We start from the raw sequence: 12,759 nt of genomic DNA, 5'->3' as shown, positions 1-12,759 counted from the left end.
TACAGATCTCTAAGTGAAGACACTGCTCACACCTCATCATCAGAGACAATGGACCCTTTGGATGGAATTGTGTGCTTGGCATTGTGCCTGCCACATCTGAAGCATCTACATGTTTGCTGCATTTAAATTTTCAAAGTGTAGCAAAATGTAAAACCACACTCAGTTTTCCAGTTTTTCACCTGCTGTTTCTAAGGAGAACAGATTTATTCCACAATAAAAATAAATTGGGCATTAGAGGGGGCAGCCCAGCTATGGACCCTAACATGTGACCTCATTTGCTTGGCAACAGATCTAAACAGAACGCTGAAGGCTCTGGTCACCAAGCACCTTGGTCTAGTGACAGTTGGCCTTCACATGCACTTGGTTAGAGAGAGTGATCAGTCAATATGTTATGCTGCTTTCCCAGGCCTCAAAACACCAGCCTCAGGACATTCCATGGGAAAACTACCTGTGAACAAGTGAGAGGATGGTTCTTTCAGCCAAGATACTTCAGGATGCTCATCGCGAACTGCCCAACCATCAAAGGCAGCACAGGACAGGATTCACCAGGCCCAGTCCCCAGGCACTCAGACAGAAGAGAGAGCCTAGGCCAGATGTCCCTAGTCTCTACCACCAGCTACTTAGAGACACAGACTCCAGGACAAGACTATTTAGGCCTGGCCAAGAATGTAAGTCTGCATAATCACTTCCCTCCCTAGGTCATCATTGTGAGGGGGTCTGAGGACAGGCACTGAGGGCAGATGCTCCTGGGCAGGGACAGGGAAACTGAGCCTGGGCCACTGTCACATTCACATTCCCATCTAGGACAGGGCTGTCAGGAGGAGAAGAGCAGTGGCCATGTTTATCCACAGCCACGAGTCATCTCCTGTCCTCCTGGATAGAATTCTGGGACAGTAATTTTTGTCTTTGAGGAACATAAGTTTACATTGTTTAACAGAGTGAATCCTGTGATTTCTCAGAGCCTCAGACTTTCTCCAGGCTTCTGGGCTCTGCCCCAACAGAGCTGTACACAGGACATGGGCTTGAAGCTGCCCCTGGGCCCTGTTTGTCATGTCCCTGCTCCAGATATGGTACCCACAATAACAATAGGTATCTGCTCTGGTTCAGGGTGTGTTAGCAGAAGGGACTGTATAGAGGCCCATAGAGTACTAAGTGGAATTTAGGGTCACATTAACCGTTTAAGCACATCAATCCAGGACTTGTCAAACACTGTGCCTGTGGTCCTTCTCTCAAGGAATCTAGACTCCAAGTGCTCAAATACCATATGCTCTCTACTCAGCTTCTACCTTGTCACAGGCAAGGTCATTGTACACACATTGGTGGGGGAAGGGGAAATGGGACACAAACACAAAGTCACTTCATTTCTTGGCATGATTGAATTCTGCCACTGTATCTCATATTCAGCCCTAGGCCTGGTGTCCATGGACCATTAGTTGGCTGCCTTTCCCCCTATCTCCAGCTATTACACATCATCAACTCAACACAGATGTGCTCACCTCAAATGTCAGTCCACTCTGTCCATTTCTCTGGCATTTACCTTACAGGAATTTTTCAGGCACTGCATTTCCTATCATAGAGCCTCAGGGCTAAATGAGCACAAGAAAAGAGCAGTGAACACAGCTGCTCACCTTCCATGGCTATGGAAGGGTAACTTAATTCCTTCCTGTGGACATTATATCAGGAAACTGGGGAACATTCTGTGGGGCCACATTAATGGATCTGGAAATCCAGAATGACCCTCCGTTTTCTTATCTCTAAAATTGGAGGCTGTCTTAAGACTCATAGGTTTTGTTAATGCATAGATTTCTATTATGCCTCTCATCTATTGAAGTGATGTGAGCATGGTAGTATTCCTTAGTGAGCCCTGTACCACATGCCTCTGTGGGCCATTTGGCATGTGGGCTTTGTTTAAGCTCCAACCCTTCTGAGAAGTCATGTGCACAACACCATTCCATTTCTCCCCACTGTCTCATCACAGATTGGAAGTCAGCCAGCAGGGAGCCTGGCACAGGTCTGTACAGCAAGCCAGGTGCAGGCAGATGGACCTCACAGCCTGAAGGTGACTCTGGACTTAGCCTTCCTGAACAGCTGCCCCAGCTCTGGCCATTCCTCTCTGGCTTCCTCCATGGCTGACATCTCAACCCCACAGGCACCAAACCTGAAAAGGTGACTTCTTACCTTAGCAGCCCAGTGAGACTTGGCCACCTGCAGATTCAGGTCCTGGTCATGTGCAAGTTGATCACTCAACCCCAGTTTACAATGCTGAATGATGAGGCGCTGAGTGAATTGAGAACTCAGGATCACGAGATGAAATGGGGGCCCCAGGCAAAGTGGTTAGCTGTGGCCTTGGCCCCATGAAGACATACAGTAGAGGCTATGCTGATTCCCATGAATGATATTCCATTCTCTTTACTGACCAACACTTGGGGGAAGCTGTTCTATTCTTTGGAAAGGAGATTGCAGAGTCATTATGTGGGCCTCAGGGTTTGTTCAATACAGGAAACCCTGAGGACATCAAAGAATCCATGACTGTCACATATCATGGAAGAAGAAATAGGTGTCATCATGCTACAAATACACATGAAGACACACTGCGTGCAGACACATTTCTGGGTATTGGCCATGACCTTGTAAGCAGAGCAGATACAACTCCTGCCCTTTTGAGTTACAATGTTCTTTGGAGGCCACAGAGTCACCATTTGCAGCAGAACAGATATTGCTCACCTAAAAGCCATTTTTCTGGACCTCAGGTCTCCCTCATGTGTGGGTACAGACCATGCATAAGTGGGTACAGCAAGGGATCACTGCCTAAGCTAGAGACTGCAGAGAGGCAAGACCGATACGGACTGACCTTTCACTTCTCAGATATTTATGGAGCAGCAGCCCTGATCCATTGAGTGCAAAGACATGGCAGATACCAGTCACTGCCTTCACCAAGCTGACTGCACTGCAGAGGGGCAGGGAGACAATGTGTCAGAAAGTACAAGTGTGATACAACTATGCAAGTTCTGCCTCTCACAGACACTTCTTTCAGACACTAAGGGCTTCTTGGGCCCAAAGTGCCCCACTGTGGGTGGGAGAGGCTGTGGCTGGATGCTGTACAGACTGGGCAGAAGGCCTACACCCACCCCACAGATGAGTTGCCCAGGTATATCAGGTTTCTCACTCACCTGGCTCCCTTCTGCCCCAGGTCCACATCTTCTGTGCTTGACTCTTCATTGGAACTGTACTTCCATGTATATCCCCAGGGTAAGCTTCTTCAGGAACAGCTAGAGCATCCTGAACCTCCCAGGCCTGAGCTCCAGAGTTTGTGGGCTTGTGGGGAGGGGATATGCCTTGGAACTCAGCAAAGTGACCAGATGCTGTGTGAACCAGGAGCATGAAATCCTCAGCAGTCAGTGTGGGGATGTAGTCTGGGCCGCTTTGCTGGGGCAGAGCTGGTGCACACAGCTGCCTCTGACAGGCAGTGGGAATGGTTTGCCCCAAGAAATCCATGGACAGTTGGTGATATTTTCTCTTCCTGAAATTACAGGGCCAGTTTCAGTCCATGCATAAGTTGCATCTCCTGACCTTGTGTCAGTTCCACCTGCAGCTCCCTAACCAGCTTTGGCCCCACAGCAAGAGCCAGCACCTGGATTCCCTTGTCCATCAGCTGCAGAGCTGGACCTCCTGGGTGCTCCACAGCAGGAGTCATCTCTTGAGTTCTACCTGTGGGCAGCTCTTGACCCACACCTGCCATTCCCCTCTCTTCCTGTTTTATTTATCATTGTATTCATCACTAATCTTATTTCTCAGAGATTTTTTTAGTGACAGAACAAAATAAATAAAATTTAACATTTTAATGAAGTTTAAAGTAATCAGCTTGATGATATTCAGTGTATTCTCAATGTTGTGCAGATATCCCCACTGTCCAATTCGAGAATGTTCTTCAAATTTTTACACAATGCTTTTTTTTAACTTTCCCCTCCTGCTCCACCCCAGCCACCAGTGATCTTACATCCTCATAATTAACTTATGTTACATTTCCCACATCAATGCCATCAAGTTTTCTTTGCCCAGAGAATGGTGGTAATGGCTTTTTATTGTTAGTTAGATATAGGGTTCAGGTTAGAGTTAGGGTTAGGGCTGGACTAAGCTTCCGAATATTACATTATAGCCACTGCATTGATCATAAAGAAAGGACAATCGAGACAAAGCAGTGCTTTGTGCTGGTGATGTCTTGGTCCTGAGCTAGGTTTTCAATGCCCGCAACATTGAGAACAGTCACAAGTTGATGGGCCGCACTGTGGTGCACAAGGTAGGGCATAATTTCCATTCTATGCATCACATGTGCCATGGACCTATCAGAAACATAATTAGTACACGCTGTAAATGGGTACTAATAAAAAGTATGATAATTTATAAGCAAAACACACAGCAAGAAAATCCAGTTCTGATATGTGGTAGTAAAAGCAAAACTGATGAAAAAACTCATGCCAGAGGAACACACTCTACCTAGTCAGCACTGAGTCCCTCATGCACATGCAAACCTGAAGATCGAAGCATCAGCTGTCCTCAAACTAAGACCTCACTAATGCAACTTTGGGGCCAACCTTACTATCACGGGAACTGCACTTTTATACTTTGCTCTGTGCAAAACCTAACAGAGACACAGAGATCTCACTGTGTGCTGACTACCCAAGATCCCCAGAAGCAGATCACTTGGGAAGACAAGTGAACCCACACTGCCAACAGCTGGTGATGACCAAGTCATGGAACAGAAAGTGAAAACAAAATGCAGACAAATCTTCTGCAGGAGCCCTCAGTTGGGCTCCCAAGTCCAGCCTTTGTAGCTCTGCTCAGACTCCTGATTTCTAACAAAGTGATCAAAATAGCTGTCTTCTCTCTGGCCTCAGGATATAGGCTCAGAAGTGTGTTTAACACGGACAGCTGGAAGTGCCCCTTGTCCTTCTATATTTTCTGTCTTGGCAGAGAAAGCCCCTTGTCTTCCTCTACTTTCCTCCACTCTGCCCAATGGAGGTTCGAAGGCTAAGCTGCTGCCAAGCAGGCTGGGTGGACATGACTAGCAGGGCATTCAACATACATTTATCAACACACTTTTATATGTGACATGATAAGAACAGGTGCCTTGCAGAGTACATGAGGAGCTGATTTCAGTAGGGGTTGTGATTTCAGTAGGGGTTCTCCCTACCACACATTAATGCTGTGCCTGGTTTTAACACACTATGAACCACAGGAAAAGTGAGTCCCCATGGGTTCAGGAATCAAGGGAAGCTAAGACATTCTGGTAAGTAGCTCCACAGTGTGACAGTGGGGTCAACAGATAACACTGTTCTTGGCCTTCAGTCTAGGGACTGACTCATCTGAGTTCATTGTCTGACCAGTCTGCTTGAAGGCTGCCCATATGTTGCTTGGGTAGCTGCATTCCAGGTCAAGGTCAGAAGGTTTTAGAACTTTAATGCTCTGTGCATAGAGGAGGGATGGAAGTGAGCCAGTTGTTCATCACAGGGCTTAGGAAGTGATCTTCAAGGTGCAGTCATGAAACTTGATCTGTTTTCTAAAGCTGTACCCCAACAGAGATTTGGGCTTTAGGATGTTATGTGTGCCTTTGAACAGGGGACAGAGGCTTTAGTTTTGTATGGTATTAAATTTCCCTGTGTCTGTGGTATGAGATTTTCTCAGAGATAGGGTGGTGAATGGATATTTTAGTGGGTAAAAGGAGAAAAAAACCACATGGAACCAACATTAACAACAGCAGTAAGCAAGCATCTTTATTATCCAGCCTGTATGTATCACTCATCATTAGGCATTACATTCTTGCATTCTGTCACAAGCCTTAGCACATCCATGGCTGTCTATGCAAAGTCATGCTTATAGACTTGTGTCCATGCTGTGCATATGCTATTCAGTTGTGTCAGGTCCATACAGGTCCTTAAAGCCTTTGGGTTGAAACGACATGAAGGGGTTTCCCACATTCCACCACCTCAAAGATCAGGGGAAATATGCTTATTGTAAGTGACCCATATGGTGGACTCATGCACACAATGACCAAAACCACAGGAAATGTAAAGCATAATACCACTAATCCCACCACACTGCAGTTTATGGCCACCCAAACTGAAGTGGATCCCAAGGATTCTCTCCACTGCATATGCAGGTCTTGCTGCAAGGCCTGGATGGCAAAGAACTCCACATCCATTTCTTTAAAAAATTTTTTATTTAAAGAAAAGAAATAAAATTAAAAGAAACAATAAAAAGTAGCATACAGATCTCAAATAATTAACATCATCAAATCGCTAGTTGATACATTACATCTTGTCATCTTAAAAATATTGTTAAAGTAACAAAACCAAAGGGTAAAAACTGGCTAAACACTCAAATATTTACAGTGCAAACCCTTCTTATCAATGATTAACAGAAATTTAGTAATATGGACATCTATCTTACACACTATACATATTGTTACATCCTTTAGAGCACTTTCCTTCCTCCTTTACAATATATATTATATATTTTGGATCATATTACTTTGTCATTTTTAGTATGTTTTACACCATAGACACAATTTGATATTTACTACTGTGAGTGTTGTTTATTTCACTAATGAGGATATTCTCAAGTTGCCTCCATTTATCTATAAAGAACTCAAGACCATCCTTTTCTATATCTGAGTAGTATTCCATTCTATAAAAATACATATTTCATCCACTCTGCAGCTGATAACCATTTTGGTTGTTTTCAAGATTTAGCTATCACATATTGTGCTGCTATGAACATGGATGCACATATATCACAGTGACATGACATTTTCAGATTTTCTGTGAAAATATCCAGGAAACGAATAACTGGATTGAATGGAACTTCAAAATCCTAGTTTTTTGAGGAATCTCAATACTGATTTCCACAGTGGTTGCACCAGTCTGCACTCCCACCAAATCATCAAGAAGATTATACACCATGACCAAGTGGGCTTTACCACAGGAACACAGGGGTAATTCTTGATGTTCCTTTTTACCCGCAGCCTCACCAACATTTGTTATCAGTTGATTTCTTGATGGCAGCCACTCTTTCAGAAGTGAGAGGAAATCTCATTGCTGTCTTAATGTGTATTTCTCAAATGATTATTAATGGTGAACATTTTTTCATATATTTATTTGCCATTTGTATATCTTCGTCTGAGAACTGTGTGTTTATTTTTGATGCCCATTTGTGGAGATGGTCTTTGAATCCTGGAGACTTGATGTTTTTCAGTTCTTTATATGTTCTGGATATAAGTCCTTTGTCTGAGTGGCTGTTTGCTAAAATTCTTTCCCATTTTGTGAGTTTTCTTTTCACTTTGTTGTTGATTTCTTTTGAAGTGCCAAAATGTTTTAATAATATGAGATCCCAGTTGTTGATTCTTTGCAGGATTTCCTATGTGGTTTGCATTTTATTCGCAAATTCTCTGCCAACCCCAATGTCCCCAAGATTTCTACCTACCTTGTTCTCCAGTTGATTTAGTGTTTCTTTTTTAATATTTAGATCCTTGACCCATTTGGACTTTAGTTTAGTATATGGTGATAAACATGAGTGTAGTTTCAGTGTTTGGCATGTGGAAAGCCAATTTTTCCAACACCATTTATTATGGAGCCTATCTTTTTTCTAGGGAACATATTTAGCTCGTTTGTCAAATGTAAGGTGGCTGGGTGTCTCTGTGGTAGTGTTTGCATCTTCTAATTTATTCCATTGATCCTCAGGTCTCTGCCAGTACTATGTTGATTTTTATTACTGTGGCTCTGTAATATAGTTTTAAGTCAGGAATTGAGATGCCTCCTGTCTTGCCTTTGTTACCCAAAATCGCCGTTGCTATTCTAGGTTTCTTCTGTTTCCAGATGAATTGTAGGAATATTTTCTCTAGATCTGCAAGGTATGTTAATGGTATTTTGATTGGGATTGAATTGAATTTGTGTAACAGTTTTGGGAGGATTGCCATTTTCACAGTGTTGGTTGTTCCTAACCACAATGAAGGAATATCCTTCCATTTTCTAATGTCCTCCTCAATCTCTTATTTTAGTGTAGTATAATTTTCAGCACATAACCCTTTTATATTCTTGGCTAGGTTGATTACTAAGTATTTCATTATTTTAGGTGCTATTATGAAAGGCAATATTTCCATAATTTGTCTCTCATGGCGTTTGTTTACAGGAATGCTATTGATTTTTTGAGTGTTCACTTTGTGTCCAGCTATGCTGCTGAATTTGTTCATTACATTTAGTAGTCTTTTAATGGAGTTTTTGGGGTCTTTTATGTAGAGTATCATGTCATCTGCAGGAATGATAATTTAACTTCTTATTTTTATTCCTTTTATTTTACGCTCTTGTCTAATTGCTCTGAATAATACTTGCAGAACTATATTGAATAGGAGTTTTGATATTGGACATCTTTGTCTTCTTCCTGATTTTAGTGTGAAGGCTCTCAAATTTTGTCTATTTAGTATAACGTTGGCTGTAGATTTGTCATCAATGGTCTTTATGAAATTAAGGTAGATACCATCTATTCCAACTTTCCATAGGCTTTTCATCATGCACAGGTTTTGGACTTTATCAACAGTGTTTTCTGCCTCTTTTGAGATGATCATGTGATTTTTATTTTTGGCTCTGTTGATGTGGAGTATTTTATTTATTGGTTTGCATATTTTGAACCATTCCTGTATTTCAACTTGGTCATGGTGTATAATCTTCTTGATGATTTGCTGCATTCTATATGCCAATATTTTATTGAGAATCTCTGCATAAATGTTCATTAGTGAGATTGGCCTATAGTTTTCCTTATTAGTTGGGTCTTTTTCTGATTTTTGGTATCAGAGGGATACTTGCATCCAAGAATGAAGTTAGGGAGGATTGCTTCTGTTTCAATTCATTGAAGAGTTTAAGGAGTATTGGAGTTAGGTCTTCTCTAAACTTTGTATGGAATTCAGCCATGAATCCATCAGAACCTGGGCTTTTGGTGGTTGGTAAAATTTTAAATCTTTTTCAATTTCAGTAGCTGATGCTGGGTTATTCAAAATTGTTTTATCTTCTTCATTGAGCTTTGTTAGTTCATGTTGTTAGAAATCTGTCCATTTCCTCTGTGTTTTCCACCTTAAGTGAATAGAAATTTTCTGAGTAGATATTCATGATCTTTTGAATTTCCATGGAATCTGTAGTCATTTCCCTCTCCTCAGTCATTATTAGGTGGATTTCAGTTTATTCTTTCTTTTTCTTGATAAGGCTGGCCAGGGGGTTGTCAATTTTGTTTATTCTCTCCAAAAAACCCCAGATGATTCCTTCTTTGTAACATTTTTTAATTTCAATTGCATTAATTTCTGCTCTAATTTTTACAATTTCCTCTCTTCTATCAATGTTGGGTTTGAATTGCTCATTTTGCAGAAACTTGAGATGTAGGATTAGGTTACTTATTTCTGTTCATTCCGTTTTCTTCATGTGACTATTTATTGCTATATATTTCACTCAGAAGACTGCTTTTATTGCGTTCCATAGGTTCCACACAGTATGTTGTATCTGTGTTTTCATTGTATTGTAAGTATTGTTTTGTTTGCCCTTTAATTTCATCTGTAAATCACTGGTTATTCAGAAAATTGTTATTTAATTTCCGTGTATATGAATGCTTTGCACTTTTTTGCCATTGATTTCCAATTTTATTGAGATATGGTCTGATTTTATGCATGTGATAATTTTGTTCCTTTTGCATTTAGTTAAGCATGCTGTATGGGTTAATATAAGATTTATTTCAGAGAAGGTCCCATGTGCAGCTAAGAAGAATGTATATTCTAATATAAATTATGATGTGGTTGGGTGGAGCACTCTGTAAACATCCATCAAGTCCATTTGCTCACAGGTATTATTCAGTGATGTTATTTGTTTGCTGACTTTCTGTCTCGTTGATCTATCTCTAACAGTGAGGTGTTAAGGTCTCCTATTGCAATTATATACTTGTGTTTGGTTTTTCATGTCCATTAGTATTTGTCTTATATAGCTGGGTGCTCCTGTATTTGATGCATATATATATATATATATATATATATATATATATATATATATGTAACTCTTTCTCTTGTAGTTTCTAACTTACACATATGTAGTGGCCTTCTTTATCTCCTTTAAACATTTTAGGTTTAAAGTTCACATTTTCTGCAAATAGCTATCCTGCCTTTTTCTGGGTTCCTGTTTCATGGAAAAATATTCTCCATCTTTTGTCTTATAATCTATGAAGTTTTTTTTTAGTAAAATGTGTTTCTTCTATACAGCATATTGTGGGGTTCTGTTTCTTGATCCACTCTGTCAACCTGTTTCTTTTTATTGGTGAGTTGTGCCCATTTACTTTTATAGATATCACTGATATGTACTAACTTGACTTTGCCATGTTGTATTCCTGTCGCTGATTTCCTGCTTTTCTCCCTTGTTCAATTTCTTGCCGAGCCTGGTCATTTCTTTCTGTTGTTCTGGAGATTGTGCTCATTTTTATCTCTATCTAGCATCTCTTTCAGTAATCCTTCTAGGGTTGATTTGGTGGACATGAATTTCTTCAGTTGTTCTTTGTCATCGAAGTTTCTTGTTTCTCCATTAAATTTGAAAGACACTTTTTCTAGGTACATCAGTCTAGGTTGAAAGTTGTTTTCTTTTAGGGCTTGAAATTTTTCACTCCAAGCTCATCTTTACCTGAAGGTTTGTGCTGAAATGTTTGTCTTAATAGTAATCATAGTCTTTCCTGGACAGGTGAGTTGTGTCTTTTCTCTAACAGTTTTAGTATTCTGTTTTTATGCTGTATGTCTTGGATCTTAATTATTATATATTTGAGCATAGACTTATGTTTGTTGTTACTGTTTGGCACTTTGTGTGTCTCTTATTTGTATATCAGAATTTTCCTCATGTTTGGAAATTTTTCTGTTATTATTTATGTGAATATCTTAGTTATGTCATTTGCATTGACTCCGGCATTTTCACTGATGTCTGTTAGTCTTACATTGCTTCTCTTGGCATCATGTTGAAGCTGCTGGATTGTCATTTCATGATGCTTTGTTATTTTTATATGTTCTACACATTCATGATCACTAACTGCAATAATGTCCTAAAATTATGAAATTGTATCCTCTGCTTCATTTAAATGGTTTTGCCAGCTTTCAAGATATTTTTTGTTGCTTGACTATCTCTTTGCATATGTTTCATAGATTCTGCTTGTTTTCTACATTGCTCATTCATAGTTTCAATTTTCCATGCTCCTGTATTTTTGTTTTATCTATTTTTCTCTAGCTATGTTGAGCAACTAGTTTACTATAGTTGTTATTTCTTTATATGAGACATTATTTCTAATTTGATTTCCTCTATAGCATTATAGATTTCTTTCTTTACTTCATTTGCTATCTTTTGAGATTTCTGATTTATGACTTTTAAAGTCCTCTATTTCAATGTAGGTTGGTCTTGCTCCTGATAGAATAGATGTTTAAGATTGCATTTTGCCTTTTCTTTTTGTCATTTTCCAATAGGTATTACACCCATGGTGGGACTGTTTCACTCACATTTTGCTTTAACTCTTTCAGCTGCTGCCATATTCCAAAGCTGTCTGGATTGTACACATGTATTATGCAGAGAGAGGAAAAGTCCCCTGAGTCCCTCTCCTTGGACTATGGGCTCCTTCACCTCCATCTTCTGTCAAGTAGTAGGCCTGTCATGCAATACCAAGGAACTCTCACAGGGACGATCCTAGTCATTGGGCCTTAATTTCAGGAGAAGTCAGTACTCCCTGGGTCATGTGGTGTGACTTCAACAGGAGCCAGCTGTAATTCCAAGTCCTCCATGGGATTCACAATTCTATCACTTCTAAGACCTTCAACATGTCCTTGGCAGTCACATGAATGCTTCCCAGTTTCTACATGCCTCCTATTATTGTCAATTATCAGGTAAGCAAATATTCATTCCACAAGAGAAACCCTGTTTATGTTTTGAAGAGCACAAAAGCAGACTTTCTTTTTTGGGCAAAACACACTGGTATTGGTGAGGAAGTGCACAAAGGAAATTTCTTCTCTCTTGTTTGTGGTACATTCATTTCAGATATCATTTTGACAGTTAATTTCAGATTAACTCATCTGACTATCTTAGGATTCTGTGCATCCAATCTTCTCTATGTCATGAAGAGAATTTTAAAAGATATTCACATGAACTTTGTTTCCAACAACTGAAAACTGCAATGTGAATATCCAATAACATTTGAATGAATAAACAAACCACAGAAAACCATGAAGTGAGAACCTACTAAAGAAAATCCATAGGAAAACACTGTACAGTATTCACACAGTACATAATCTTTAATGATTATGATTGCTGAAAGAAGGCAGAGAGGTCAAATTCTGTCCAGTCATTACATACATTTTGAAAATGTGACAAGGCACATGTGATAGAAGACAGGTCAGTTCATATAAGAGATAAACTCTGTTCTCTCAGAGTTGCTGTGTATCAGGAATCCAGGAGCTTTTGTTGGGTCTGTTACCATCATATCTCTGTGAAGACAGGCTTAGGTAAGATGGCACTATGGCAGAATTTGCTCTCAGGGTCTGTCCCTTGCTTACAGGCAGGACCCAAGGCAAAAGCCTGATGCCTGTTGGACTGTTTTCCCTTTTCTCACTCAAAGCTCATCAGCCTCTCCTCTTGCAAGCTTCAGAGATAGCATTGGCTTCCCCACACGCAGAGATGCAGAGAGAGAGAAAAATAAATACTAGAATGTAAG

This window comes from Cavia porcellus, unplaced genomic scaffold, assembly GCF_034190915.1.
Source record: "Cavia porcellus strain 051 isolate PalLab524CR breed Dunkin Hartley unplaced genomic scaffold, mCavPor4.1 scaffold_32, whole genome shotgun sequence".
Classification (NCBI taxonomy): domain Eukaryota; kingdom Metazoa; phylum Chordata; class Mammalia; order Rodentia; family Caviidae; genus Cavia; species Cavia porcellus.
The sequence above is the reverse complement of the archived record's forward strand: the minus strand, read 5'-3'. Positions refer to the sequence as shown.